Source organism: Ursus maritimus, unplaced genomic scaffold (genome assembly GCF_017311325.1).
Source record: "Ursus maritimus isolate PB19 unplaced genomic scaffold, ASM1731132v1 scaffold_9, whole genome shotgun sequence".
NCBI lineage: Eukaryota > Metazoa > Chordata > Mammalia > Carnivora > Ursidae > Ursus > Ursus maritimus.
In genome coordinates, this window is record NW_024427107.1 from 50,718,581 (window position 1) to 50,730,946 (window position 12,366).

The following is a 12,366-nucleotide window of genomic DNA, read 5'->3' on the forward strand; positions in this document are numbered from 1 at the left end:
TCCCTCCTCAAAGTAGATATAGGCTAACAGTATACTCTGAGGATTTTACAATTAGTTATTATAGTTTTTTATTTCTTAATCTTTCAGTGGTTTTGCTTATGAAGGGAAGTCCCACATAGCAGCTGAAAATAAAAGGTAGAACATTTTCAATCAGCACCAATAATCATTCACATTTTCATGTGAAGAGGTTTTGAATACCTGAAGCTTTGGACTACGATTTTGCTGATAATACCTGATATCTATAGATATATAGATGATAGATAGATAGATAGAGAGCTTCAAATTTCAGTAAACAGATAGAGTTAAATACATTCATTTGATTGTGCTATTTCAGAGAAGTTCAGGATAAGGTCACATCTGAAAAGTGAGCCCTCTTGCATTCTAGAGAAAATGCCAGTTTGGAATTTCCATATTTAAGACACCCCCACCCCAGCCAATAAAATATAGGTTATATGATTCTAAAGTTTTCAGCTAGAACGTTTTTCTTTCATGGCAGGAGAAAACTGCAAGTTATTGTAGCCCATGATGTGTATTTAAGGGGAATGTGGGATAACACATAATTTCAACTTATTTCTAGACTAAATTAATATGATTATATATTATTTCATACCACAAGAGAAAAATTATTTTCTTGTAAAAGTTGATTTCTCTCCCCAATGCACTGGGCTATTAGTTATTTTGATCAACATTTTCTACGAAAACCATTACTAGCCAGATATTTTAAGGAAAGAATAAAATCACATTTGTCACTAGTCCTATTTCAAATTAATAATAAGTAAGTAACTGGCAGGATATGTGCTGTGGTTTCATTGCTTGTTGGTTTGAATTTGGAGGGGGAGGGGCGAATCTACAGTAATTATCCATCCACACAGCTGACCTAGAAGCATACGGCCATTAGAACACCCCAGGTAAAGCTGTATAGACAGATCGCCACTAAGAACTAACTAAATATAGCTGCCCTCTTGAAGGAAAGAAGCATTTGGAAAGGTGAGGATGTCGTCTAAGAAAGACTCAAGAACTAAGATCCTAAATTAATAATGAAGTATGTGCTTTAGAGGGCACATTCAGGTGCCCTCCTACTAAGGAATATTCAAAAAATTAGTCACCATAAACTTACTCAAGATGAACTGAGGTGCTCTCATTCAAACAGGTAAATGAGAGGAAGAATTAGAATTAAGAAATGTGCTTTTGCTTACACTGCCTTGTTAGCTTCTGCCAGCTAACCCATCAAGTGAATCCAAAGATGTGTCTCCTGGATGAGGGAAAATTGAAGTCTATAATATATAATATCATAGTTCCTAAAACACTTTGGTTAAAAAAGTGTGGGGAGCCCAGCCCACTGGAATTGGAATCTTAAGAATAGCTACTTAAGAGGGTGTTCACCAGAAAAAAAAAGAAATTGATGAGATACCTATTAATGGACCATGCGAGAGCCCTAAGGAGAGGCACATCTTGCAGAGGAAGCAATGCTCCTCCAGCCAGTGTGAGGGGGTCACTCCCCAGGAAGTGCCTGTGAACCAGAAGAGACTGACATTAATTTTCTGCATTGTGATTTCTAGAATAAGTTTTTTCCCTCTATTTTGCCATATCAAAAACCAAACAGATGCTCTGCTACTAAACCTGATTACATATAAATTATTCAGATAATTAAAAATGTGTTCAGCTAAAATAAAACAGTGAAAAACACATTAAATAAAATTACTTGTAGCAAATATTGATGGCTACTATATTATATTATGTAAAGGATTCATACAAATATTAAGAAAGCCTCAAGAGTCTCAACAGACATATGTACAAAATGTATAACTAATATCTATTGTGAATGGGAATGGTGTCAACATTGGGAATAACAGATATAAATGATTATGCGATGCTATTTTCTTCTGGTGAAAACTGAAAGGGATATTCTGGCCCCATTGATTTCAGCACAGAAAAGTGATGAATAAAAAATGATATTCCAGAAATCAATTTGTTAATTCTTGTCAAGAAAAGTTATGTAGTAATCTCCTTTGGCCTACTAATTTTCTTCTAGAAACCGACCTAAAAAGAGAAATAGTAATAAAGGCAAAAAAATATATATATATGCACAACCATATTCACTGAATCTCACAGATTTGTGGTCACTCTGGCTCTATGCCTGACTAGTTCCATGGCTTCTAGGAGTTATCGCTTTCTGAGTAAGCCTCAGTTTCCTTAAGTGTAAGACATGATAAGAAGCTCTACCTCATTCAGTTATGAGTATTGAGATGGTATATATGAACTGCTTAGTGCCTGTGCTCAATAAATGACAGCGATACAACATCACTAATGCCTCTCTAGCTATAGGGAAATGACTATTAAGTTAATTTGACAGATCAAATTGATAGAATAGCATGTGCCTATTAATATTGATATTTGTAAAGAATAGGAAATAATGCATACAATTATTATCTTAGAATGTTGAGTTAATAAAATATATCCAAAGGTACAAAAATGGTGGTTTTTAATATTTAAATGAAAAGAAAAGGAAGGAGGGAAGGAATGAAGGGCAGATGTAGGAACCTCTATCTAGAAAAATGTCCTGGAAGGAAATACATCAAATTGTTAGCAAGAGTTATTTGTGTTGGGATGAACACCTTTTCCCCCGTATCGTTGAAAACTGAATAGAAGCAGATCCGCTTCTAAAATGGCAGTGTGAGTTCTGTACCTCTGCTCCCCATAGAACAACCATGACTGATGAAAATGAGAGAAAGAGAACCATTTAAAATCTCTGCAAATATTCCTGGGGGCACTGAGCTGATGAAAAAAAAATTAGGAAAATCTATTAAATCTCAATAATACAGTGAGAGCCTGCGGGCCTGAGCATCACGTGCTCCTTCCCCCCTCCGCCCCAGCTCAATGTGATAAAAACTTTCGTGTGGGTCCGTGTAGCCAAGGACACAACATTCTTGCTTCCTCTCTCCTCATCCCCGGGTCTCTGTTGAGGGCGATGGTATCTCAAGTGGGGTGAGACCGCATCTCATCCCCATCAGCTTTGTGCTGCAGAGGCTGTAGCCTAGGTGAGTAAGGTAAGAGGATGAGGGGAGGGGGTTCCTCCACACAGTCCCTCTCATAGGTGGAGGCTCCATTCCAGCTATCGCAGGCCACGTATGGGGGGCCCCAATTTACCCCCACTTAAGCTCCGCTGTATGGCTGACATTCCACTCTGGGAGAGTTGACGGGTTGAAAAGTTGCGAAGACTAAATGCTACTGTTTCTGTTGAGTGACCTGCTCATAAAGCAGACTGTAACTCCAGCTCCAGGGTAGAAGCTCAGAGATTCTACCCACGGAGGTGAGAGGTAGATTGGAATAACAAAGAGCCCCCAAACTCTACCTAAGGAAGTGATTTTATTTAGAAGAGACAGTGGGGAAGTTCAGCCTAATGGTACACTTGTAAACCATGGAGATTTTGGTGGCAAGATCTAAAAGCGGGCTGGTAGCTCCATGAAATCGACAGACTAAATCCTCAGCCACCTAGTTCAGAGAGAAGCCAAAGAAAAAGAACTAAGAAGAGCACTGCTGGGCTCCAGGACAAGCCTCAAAGCCTGGCCTCAAAAGGTACCACTTTAAAGACATCTGAATGTATTCAGACCAGAGAATTGTTGAAAACAAGAGAGCAATCAGCAGTGAGTGGAAGCTAACAGCTGGCTGTGATACCAAAAGACGCAGGTAGCTTAACATAAGTCAGGGAAAAAGGCAGTCAAAGACCTTGCTAAGACTACTGTCGTAGTAGGGAGACTGCGTACGATCCAGGTTGTACCCTCAGAGAAGCCAGCAGCAGAGATTTCATACCGAGACGGATATAGATTTCTCTCAACGAGGCCACTCAACAAATAAGCACTCAGCAATAAATGAGCAAACCACCACACCAGTAAGCCTGGCAGCAGGCGGGTGAAGGGTGTCATATCCAGAGCCATTAAAATATAATTTCTAAAATGTCCAATTTTTAACAAAAAATTATGAGAAATGCAAAGAAACTGGAAAGCGAAGCAAAAGAAACTACCTGTAAGAAGGCTCAGATGTCAGACCTAACAGACAAAAACTTCAAACCAGCTATTATAAACATCCTCAAGAACTAAAGGAAATCATGATCAAAGAAAAAAAAGTATGTCAATGTCTCATCGAATCAAGAATATCAATAAAGAGACAGACATTCTAAAAAGAACCAATGGAAATTCAGAGTATGATAGCTGAAATGAAAAATTCACACGAGGGGGCTCAATAGTAGATTCAAACTGGCAGGAAAAAAAAATCAGCAAACCTGAGGATAAATTGATAGAGATTATGCAATCTGAAGAACAGAGGAAAAAAATGAAGAAAAATGAATAGAGCCTCAGGAGAATGTGGGATACCACTAAGCTCACCCATGGGCAGGAGTGCCGCAATGAGAGGAAACAGAGAGGTTAGAGAAAATCATCAAAGGAAATGATCCAAAATCTGATGAAAAACATGAACCTCTGTACCTAAATAAGATAAACAGAAAGAGATCCACACTCAGACATGTTATAGAGAAAATTATGAAAGCCAAGGATGAAGAGAGAATTTAAAAAGTCAAGAGGAAAACAACCCATTACATGGACCAGAAAAATATCAAGAGATGATTTCTTATTCGAGACAGTGCAGATCAGAAGCAGTAGGATGATAAAATTTCTGGAAAAATAAAAATTACGAGAATCTTATATCTGGCAAAACTATTTTTAAAAAGCGAGGGCAATATAAAGACATTCCAAGACAAACAAAACCTAGAAATGTACTGCTAGCAGACCTGCTTCGCAAGAAATACTAATGGAAGTTCTTCAAACTGAAAGTAGTGACTCCCGACGGTAAGTAATTCAACCCGCGTGAAAAAACAGAACTCCGGTAAAGGTAATTATGTAGATAATTATAAAAGTAAAAATTACATATTTCCACCACTTTCTTCTTTTAATTGAGCTAAAAATCAATCACATAAAAATGTGTATAATTGTTATTGGCCCACAGCGTAAGGAAACATAATATATTTCACAATTACAGCAGGAAGAAGGTGGGCAGGAACAAAGGTGTGTGAGAGTAAGGAAATGACACTAGATAAACTGGAATCCATAGAAAGAAACGAAAAGATCATGAAATAGTAAATAAGAGAATATAACAAATTATATAAATATATATTAGCTCTATTTTCTTCTCTCAGCTTTTTTAGTAGCCATAAAATAACATGAGGGAATAAGTATAAAAATACATGGTTGGTTTGCAACATATTTTAAATGGATGGCAATAATAGCACAAAAAGGGGGAGAAGGAGAAGAGCTGCCCAGAGTAATGATTCTATATCTAATTTGAATGAAGTTAGTATAAATCTGAAGTAGATTCTCATAGTTTAGGTATATATGGTAAGTCCTAAAGTAACCACGTTGAAATAACAAAACAAAACAAAACAAAACGAAAAACAGTGAACATACCCTTAATGTAATTAAATATGAGTAAATCTTTGTGACTTGGGGTAGGCAAAGCCTTCTTAGGCACCAGAAGTATAGGCAACAAAAGAAAAAAAATAGGTAAATTGGCCTTCATCAAGACCAAAACCTTTTGTTTTTTAGGGGGTACCATCAAGTATGTCAAAAAACAACACACACAATGCTAAAAAAATATTGCATTGGTAAGTGACTTGTATTTAGAATATATGAATAACTCTTACAACTAAATAATACAAATAATCCAATCAAAGTGGGCAAAGGAATGGAATAGACATTGCTCCAAAGAAAATAGTAATAGCCAATAAGCACGTCGAAAGATGTCCAACATCTTAGCCACTGCGGAAATGCAGGGTACAGGCAAAACCATAATGAGATACCACTTCATACCTACTAGGATGGATTTAATTAAAACGGCAGGTAATAATTAGTGATGATGAGAATGTGAAGAAATTAGAACACTCATCCATTGCCATTAGGGATGGAAAATGATGGAAAATAGTTCAGTTCCTCAAAAGGTTAATCACAGAGTTACCATGTCATTCAGCAATTCCACTCTTAGAGAGAATTCCACCTCAGAGAAATGCAAACATATGTCCTCACAAAAACTTCTCCGTGACTATCCTGAGCAGCATTAATCATAACTGTCACAAAGTAGAAACAACCCAAAGTCCGTCATCTAATAAATGATAAACAAAATGTGTGTATACAGACGTATGCATGTATGTGTGTGTGTAACATGATGCATTATATGGTTCGATTTATATGAAATGTCCAGAATAGGCAAATCTACTGAGACAGGAAGTAGGTTAATGGTTACCTGGAAGTAGATTAATGGTTACCTGGGAAGTAGATTAATGGTTACCAAAGCGAGGAGTCACTGTTAATGCCTATAGGATTTCCTTCGGGGTACGAAAATATTCTAAAATTTATTGTGGTGATGGTTGTGCAAATCTGGAGATACTAAAAACCGATGGACTGTATATTTTAAATGGATGAACAGTATGTGAATTACATATCAATAAAGCTGTTATATTTAAACAAACACATAAAGTGTATTGAATAAATACAAACCTAATAACAAAATACACACCAATGTGCAAACACACAGTACACTTTTCTCTGTAGATATATGCTATTTCATAAGGCGCTTCAATGTTTAATATCATAATTCTATGAGAGTATTAAACAGACAAAAAATAAAGATTTTTATAATGACAAATTGAATATAATCAGGTAGCAAGGTATGAAGAGACCTTAAGAATGAGGAGGAAGTGGTTAGATCTAGGTTTTGCCATGTTTGGGGAAATATTGTTCTGGGGAAGATAAAACTTGATAGAATCTTAATAGATGGGGTATTTTATTAAGTTACATGTTTATCCACGGATAAGCATGTTTTGCTTTTAAAGAGCCCTTTTTCTTAAGGAGCTGCTATTTTGTCAGGCACTGGTCAAGGTGGTTTACATACATTAATTCGCACACAACAAATTCTACAAATGAGCATATGAGAGCTTTGTAGAAAGGTAACTTTGCCAACTTTTATACAGGTAGGATGTGGTGGAATAAAGACAGGAATGCTTATGACGTCATTCTATGTTGATTATTGTGATTTAAAACGCTGTGTGATACTTCAAACAATTTTATTCAAATACTTTTTGCACATCACTTGATGCAAAATGAAAAGGGGAGAATTGAAATTTGAGAAGTCATTAATTCATGAATAAATCCTAAAGGTCCCAAGGAAAATTCCCAAGGTTTTTCAAATATTCAGCCTTAAAAATGTAGCACCTTAGGTCATATTAACAACTTTTCCAAGTGAAAGTAATGCATTTTTTAGTTCTTCCCGGATAGGTATCATTAAAAATTGTTATTGCTCATTCAATTCTTTAAAAAATGATTTCTTGAGGCCAGTCAACGGAAAAATCTTGGTCATACTTATGAAAAATCTTAAGGGATTGCTTCTCTCTCAGACTGGAATGTATAACATATCAAGTAGTTTCTCAGCTCAGTACATCATAGCAATGTCCCTTATGTAAATGAAATGTCTTAATGGAAACAGTATATAACGTACGCCAACCCTGCACTAACCCTCATGCTCTACGTTAGATATTTAAGGAAGAAAAACATCAGGTTGATGAAGACTTTTAAAAAATTATTTAAATGATTATTTTTGTGCAGAAAAATTATTGTTTTTTCCCAATGGAGAAGCAAACTGGCAACAATTTTGATAAGAAGATTTGTGTGATTCCAATTATAATTTAGGTCCCAAAGTAATAAATGCATTGGTTGTAACTGCCTGATTGTGTGAGCCCTAGAATTCCAATGGAATTCTTGATGAGGCCATCCCTTTGCAAACATGATTTCGCCAGCATGTGGTACCGGGATACCTTGGGTTATATTCCGAATTTTTTTTTTTTTAAAGATTTTATTTATTTATTCGACAGAGACAGAGACAGCCAGCGAGAGAGGGAACACAAGCAGGGGGAGTGGGAGAGGAAGAAGCAGGCTCATAGCAGAGGAGCCTGATGTGGGGCTCGATCCCAGAACGCCGGGATCACGCCCTGAGCTGAAGGCAGGCGCTTAACCGCTGTGCCACCCAGGCGCCCCTATATTCTGAATTTTTAAATTTGGACTGGACCATGCTGATTAGAGGGGAGAGAAAGGGTATGCTGCAGTTAGAATTGACAAGGCTTAAACAGACTAGAACTTTATCTTTAGGGATTGATTAATTTAATATGTTATAAATTTATAGAGTTGGATTCATTCACCCCAGTGGAACCCCAAAACAATTCCCTGACAGGCACAATGCCCAACATGTCTTTGAGAACAGATATGTATGTTACATGACAGCTGTTTATGTCCTCTGACATAAGGAGATCTTTTGGCTTTGCAATTTGGCAATGACGTATACTCTTTGGCCAGCGGAGCAGATTTATTGTGGATTAAGATGAACGGTAGAAAGAGTGAAAGGTAGATCATAGGAAGCAATCACAGGGTGATGATAAATCAGAGCAGGAAATGCTTATTTAGATAAATGAGACACATTAATGGCTCAAATGTCATTTGTGGGAATCCCCACCCAAAAAGGATTTTTAACTCTAAAATAGACTGAGATAAAAACACAGGTGTCTTTAAAAAATGTGTGGTCACATAATTACAGTCCAAAACCTCTTATTTAAGAAAAACAGGTAAGAAGGAGGACATTAATTAAAGCCCCTCCCACACCAAAATAAATGCTATCTAGAAAAGCCTAAGACATCCCTGAGGTTCAGTTTCCTATCTATAAAAATCACAGTAAAAACACTTGCCAGTTTGAACCGTGACCTCTGAGATTTTTTCCAAATTAGTTTTTATGATTCTAAGTAAGATACACTTGTAAGTTCACGGTGTCACATTTAGTAGGAGTATATGAATTTTAATAAGTAATGAAGAGGCTTCAGCGCACAAGGGGATGAATCTCTAAGGGTGAACTAACATGCAATCTGACAGACACGCGTGTGTGTGGTGGGGGGAAGCCTTCCCACAACCCTACATCATACTGCCGTTTTCCAAAGCAAATTCTAATAAAGAATTCACAAGCTTAGATGAACATGAGAATCTGGGGAGCTTTAAACAATCCTGATGTCCAGGCACATCTCAGATCAATTAAATCAGGATCTCTGGTGACGGGACGTGCCCTTGAATATTTCTTAGAGCTCCTGAGGGGATTCCGTTGAGTCGTGATGAGTACCGCTGCCTCGAGCCTTCATGCTGCAGAGGAGGAAACTGAGCCCCTCATCAGCCAAATGACTGAGTTTAGCTCAAGGAGTCTGTGATGAAGCCAAGACGAAGGACTCGCTCTCCCAACTCTTCATCCTATTATTTCCATTGCACCCCATCTTTCTGTCTCTCCTTGCTTCACATGGTCGCCTCTCATTGGCCTGCCTGGGGCCTTAATTTCAGATGCCCCATTCAGCACTATGCACACCGTGGAACAAAGCTGGGAGCAGCCTCTCCCAGGGTAATTTTCGCACAGCCCTTTCCTTTTTACACGTGTTACTTTCCTAGGCCTGCCAGTTTACAGGCGACCCAAGTTCTTTCAGCTTATTGATGAGAAAACTGAGGACCAGAGACGTGACTAGCCTACAGTCATTTAACCCAGCAAAGAGCAGGGTCCAGAGCTGAAATTGCTTAACATTTCATTCCAGTTCTTTCCAGTGCTCCAAGACTCCACCTTTGATGATGGGAGCGTCTTGAAGGAAACTTCGGTATCCTTCCTCAAGAAACTAACACATTTGTCCCCAGAGCAGAGAAGCTGAATGAGGACCAGGCAGGGGCGACATTTAGAGCAAGCATCTTTTCTAGGTGAGAGGAGAGCCCAAGATGCGGCTGCACGATACATTAGCGCTTGTGTACAGGCTCAGCTGGGGAGGGGGAGCAACTCAGCCCACGGTGTCTTCTGCGTGGGTTTCAGCTCAACCTTACAGCCTCTGGTTTGTCCCTGCTTTCCCTTCTGCCTATTCTCCCTCCCCCCCCCCCACTAATATGTACTTTATTTTATTTACTTATTTATTTTATTATGTTCAGTTAGCCACCGTATAGTACATCATTAGTTTTTTATGTAGTGTTCCATGATTCATTAGTCGTGTATGACACCCAGTGCTCATCACAACACATGCCCTCCTTAATGCCCATCACCCCGTTATCCCTTCTTAACTGCTTGTCTTCTGGGCTTCAGGTTCCAGCATGAGCCACAGAATCGAGAAACAATAGCATCAAATAGATGCTGTAACCGGCTCTGACAATTGCAGAGAATCAAATCCCTGTAATGAGTGCTTGAAAACACACACACACACACACACACACACACACACACACGGCCCTGTGGTTACTTGAGTTTGCATTTTCCAGTTTACTCAAATCTAACCAAAAGCACTCAAACTTCCCAGTAACCTTTTTCTGATACCCTTTGGACCCTTTTTCTGATTTGCCATGCCTTTGATTTCCATGATTTTTCCATCAAGGAAAAAGGATGTTTATTGCTAATGTTCTCATTTGTGCTGCTGTTTATTCTTTAAGACTTTAATCCTTGGGTTTAGGATGCAACAATTCTTATATCCCTTCTTATCTATATAATGATTAAGAGAGCTAGGAATGTACTAGAAGCTCACTTAATAACTGTTGAAATGACTAGATGCTTAATGAAGGTCCGCTGTTTATACGTTCCTGTGCTTTTTCAGTTGGAAAAGGCTGGCAACTTGCCTTCTTGCATATGCTTTAAACGAAGCAGCAGCACTAACCGAGAGCAGCTTTATTTCTCTGCGTATTCGGTCATCTCCTTGACATCCAGACACCGGCCGATAATTTTGTTAAGCGGTTGTGGAAAGACGACTATCACATGTCCACGCTGCAAACTCCTGAGCACAGTATTTTTCAAAAGCAATACTTTATACCCAATGACTGAATATGAAAGTTCTCTTTTAACAATTTATTCTACTTTTCTGTTTTTAGAGCAATATCAGTTATCAGTTTTCAAAAATGCATATTATGTCATATATGGCATACCTCAGTTAGCCTTGCTTTTTAAGTCTAAGGTGATAGCCTTGATTTTAAAAGTCAAAGCCTGCAAACGATTGTCTCTTTACACTTGTAATCAGTGTTTGCAAATGCCTATGAAATTGTTCTGTGTATATTTTTAAATAGGGAAATTATATGTTACAACTCTGATCTATAGTAAAAGAGTAGTATACAAAATTTTAAAACTTGACACTTGAAAAATGAAATAACTTCCCCTTTACAGACACAGAATTGTTTATTTCAGTATAAATATATGTTTGATTAAATAAATGCAGCCTCATTCTAAATGTAAAGTTTTATGGTCTGCACAATTTTTACTTAAAGGCATAAAAATGTTACATTAAAGCATGATTTTTAATACCCACGTGATATTTTATTCCATGAATATAAACAGTTTACTTAATTTCCTATTGTAGGAAATTTGATTATAAGTAATGGTTCAGCAAAGCCTCCTTGTTCATTAGTCTCTTTTCCCATGATTTTAATAACCATCTCAGGATAAAAATTTTAAAGTGAAGGTGCTTAAAATAAATGTGCATTTGAAAATTTTTGATACATATTTTCTGCCTTTTCTTAGAAAAGGTATGCCAATTATATCTTCATCAATAATCTATCTTCCTTTTTTGTTTTGCCAAGTGGATAAGCCCAAATTGTACATTATTATTATTATTATTATTTTAATTTGCATTTCTACAAACCTACAGTTTCAAGGGCAATAAATATTTTTATACCTTGAGATAACTTGTGCTTTAATGAAAATGCAATCATTCTCATTAAACTTTACCAGGTTTCTTTTATATACAACAAATAAACAGTGAGAGCAAACATTATTTTCAGAAGAATAAAAAAGAGCATAATTTTGAAATGAAATGAAGCCCAAGGAAGTAGGAAAGTAGCAGAACACTTATGCTTTCCCCATCCAAAATCATGCTGGACAGGGAGGAGTGAGATTTGCCTCAAGTGGGGATTAACTTGCTCTGGGTATCAAATGGAGAGTAAGACTGTGCTAACAGCTTTGGCTGGAATTCTGCAAGTGTTAGATGTTATAATTGACAAGGCACGAAGCCAAACATTATACATCCAAGACTGATAAAGGATGTTACAGTAGAAACTGGAGAAGTCAGTCGATATTTTCACAACTTTGTTGAGCTCAAAATGAGATCCCTGAAGACAAAGATGATGATTAACATAACACCATTATGATAAAAGGGGGGAAGGGCTGGCGAATTACTCAGAAATTATACATCATTCTATTCTAATCTCATTTGGGAGAGAAATTGTACAAGCCTTTTGAGCCATCCAAGAGAGCTATACTTAGCAAGCCCATGGTTTGATGGAGACC

At 37.5% G+C, this 12,366-nt stretch overlaps 1 long non-coding RNA gene across 1 annotated transcript in view; it reads right to left on the reverse strand.

The window, feature by feature from the left end:
- Positions 1-1,424: 1,424 nt before the first annotated feature.
- LOC121101749 overlaps positions 1,425-12,366 on the reverse strand; it is a 48,127-nt gene continuing 37,185 nt past the window's right edge. Inside the window, exon 4 of the long non-coding RNA XR_005833787.1 lies at positions 1,425-1,510. This is a non-coding gene — a long non-coding RNA (uncharacterized LOC121101749). The remainder of the gene's footprint in view (positions 1,511-12,366) is intronic.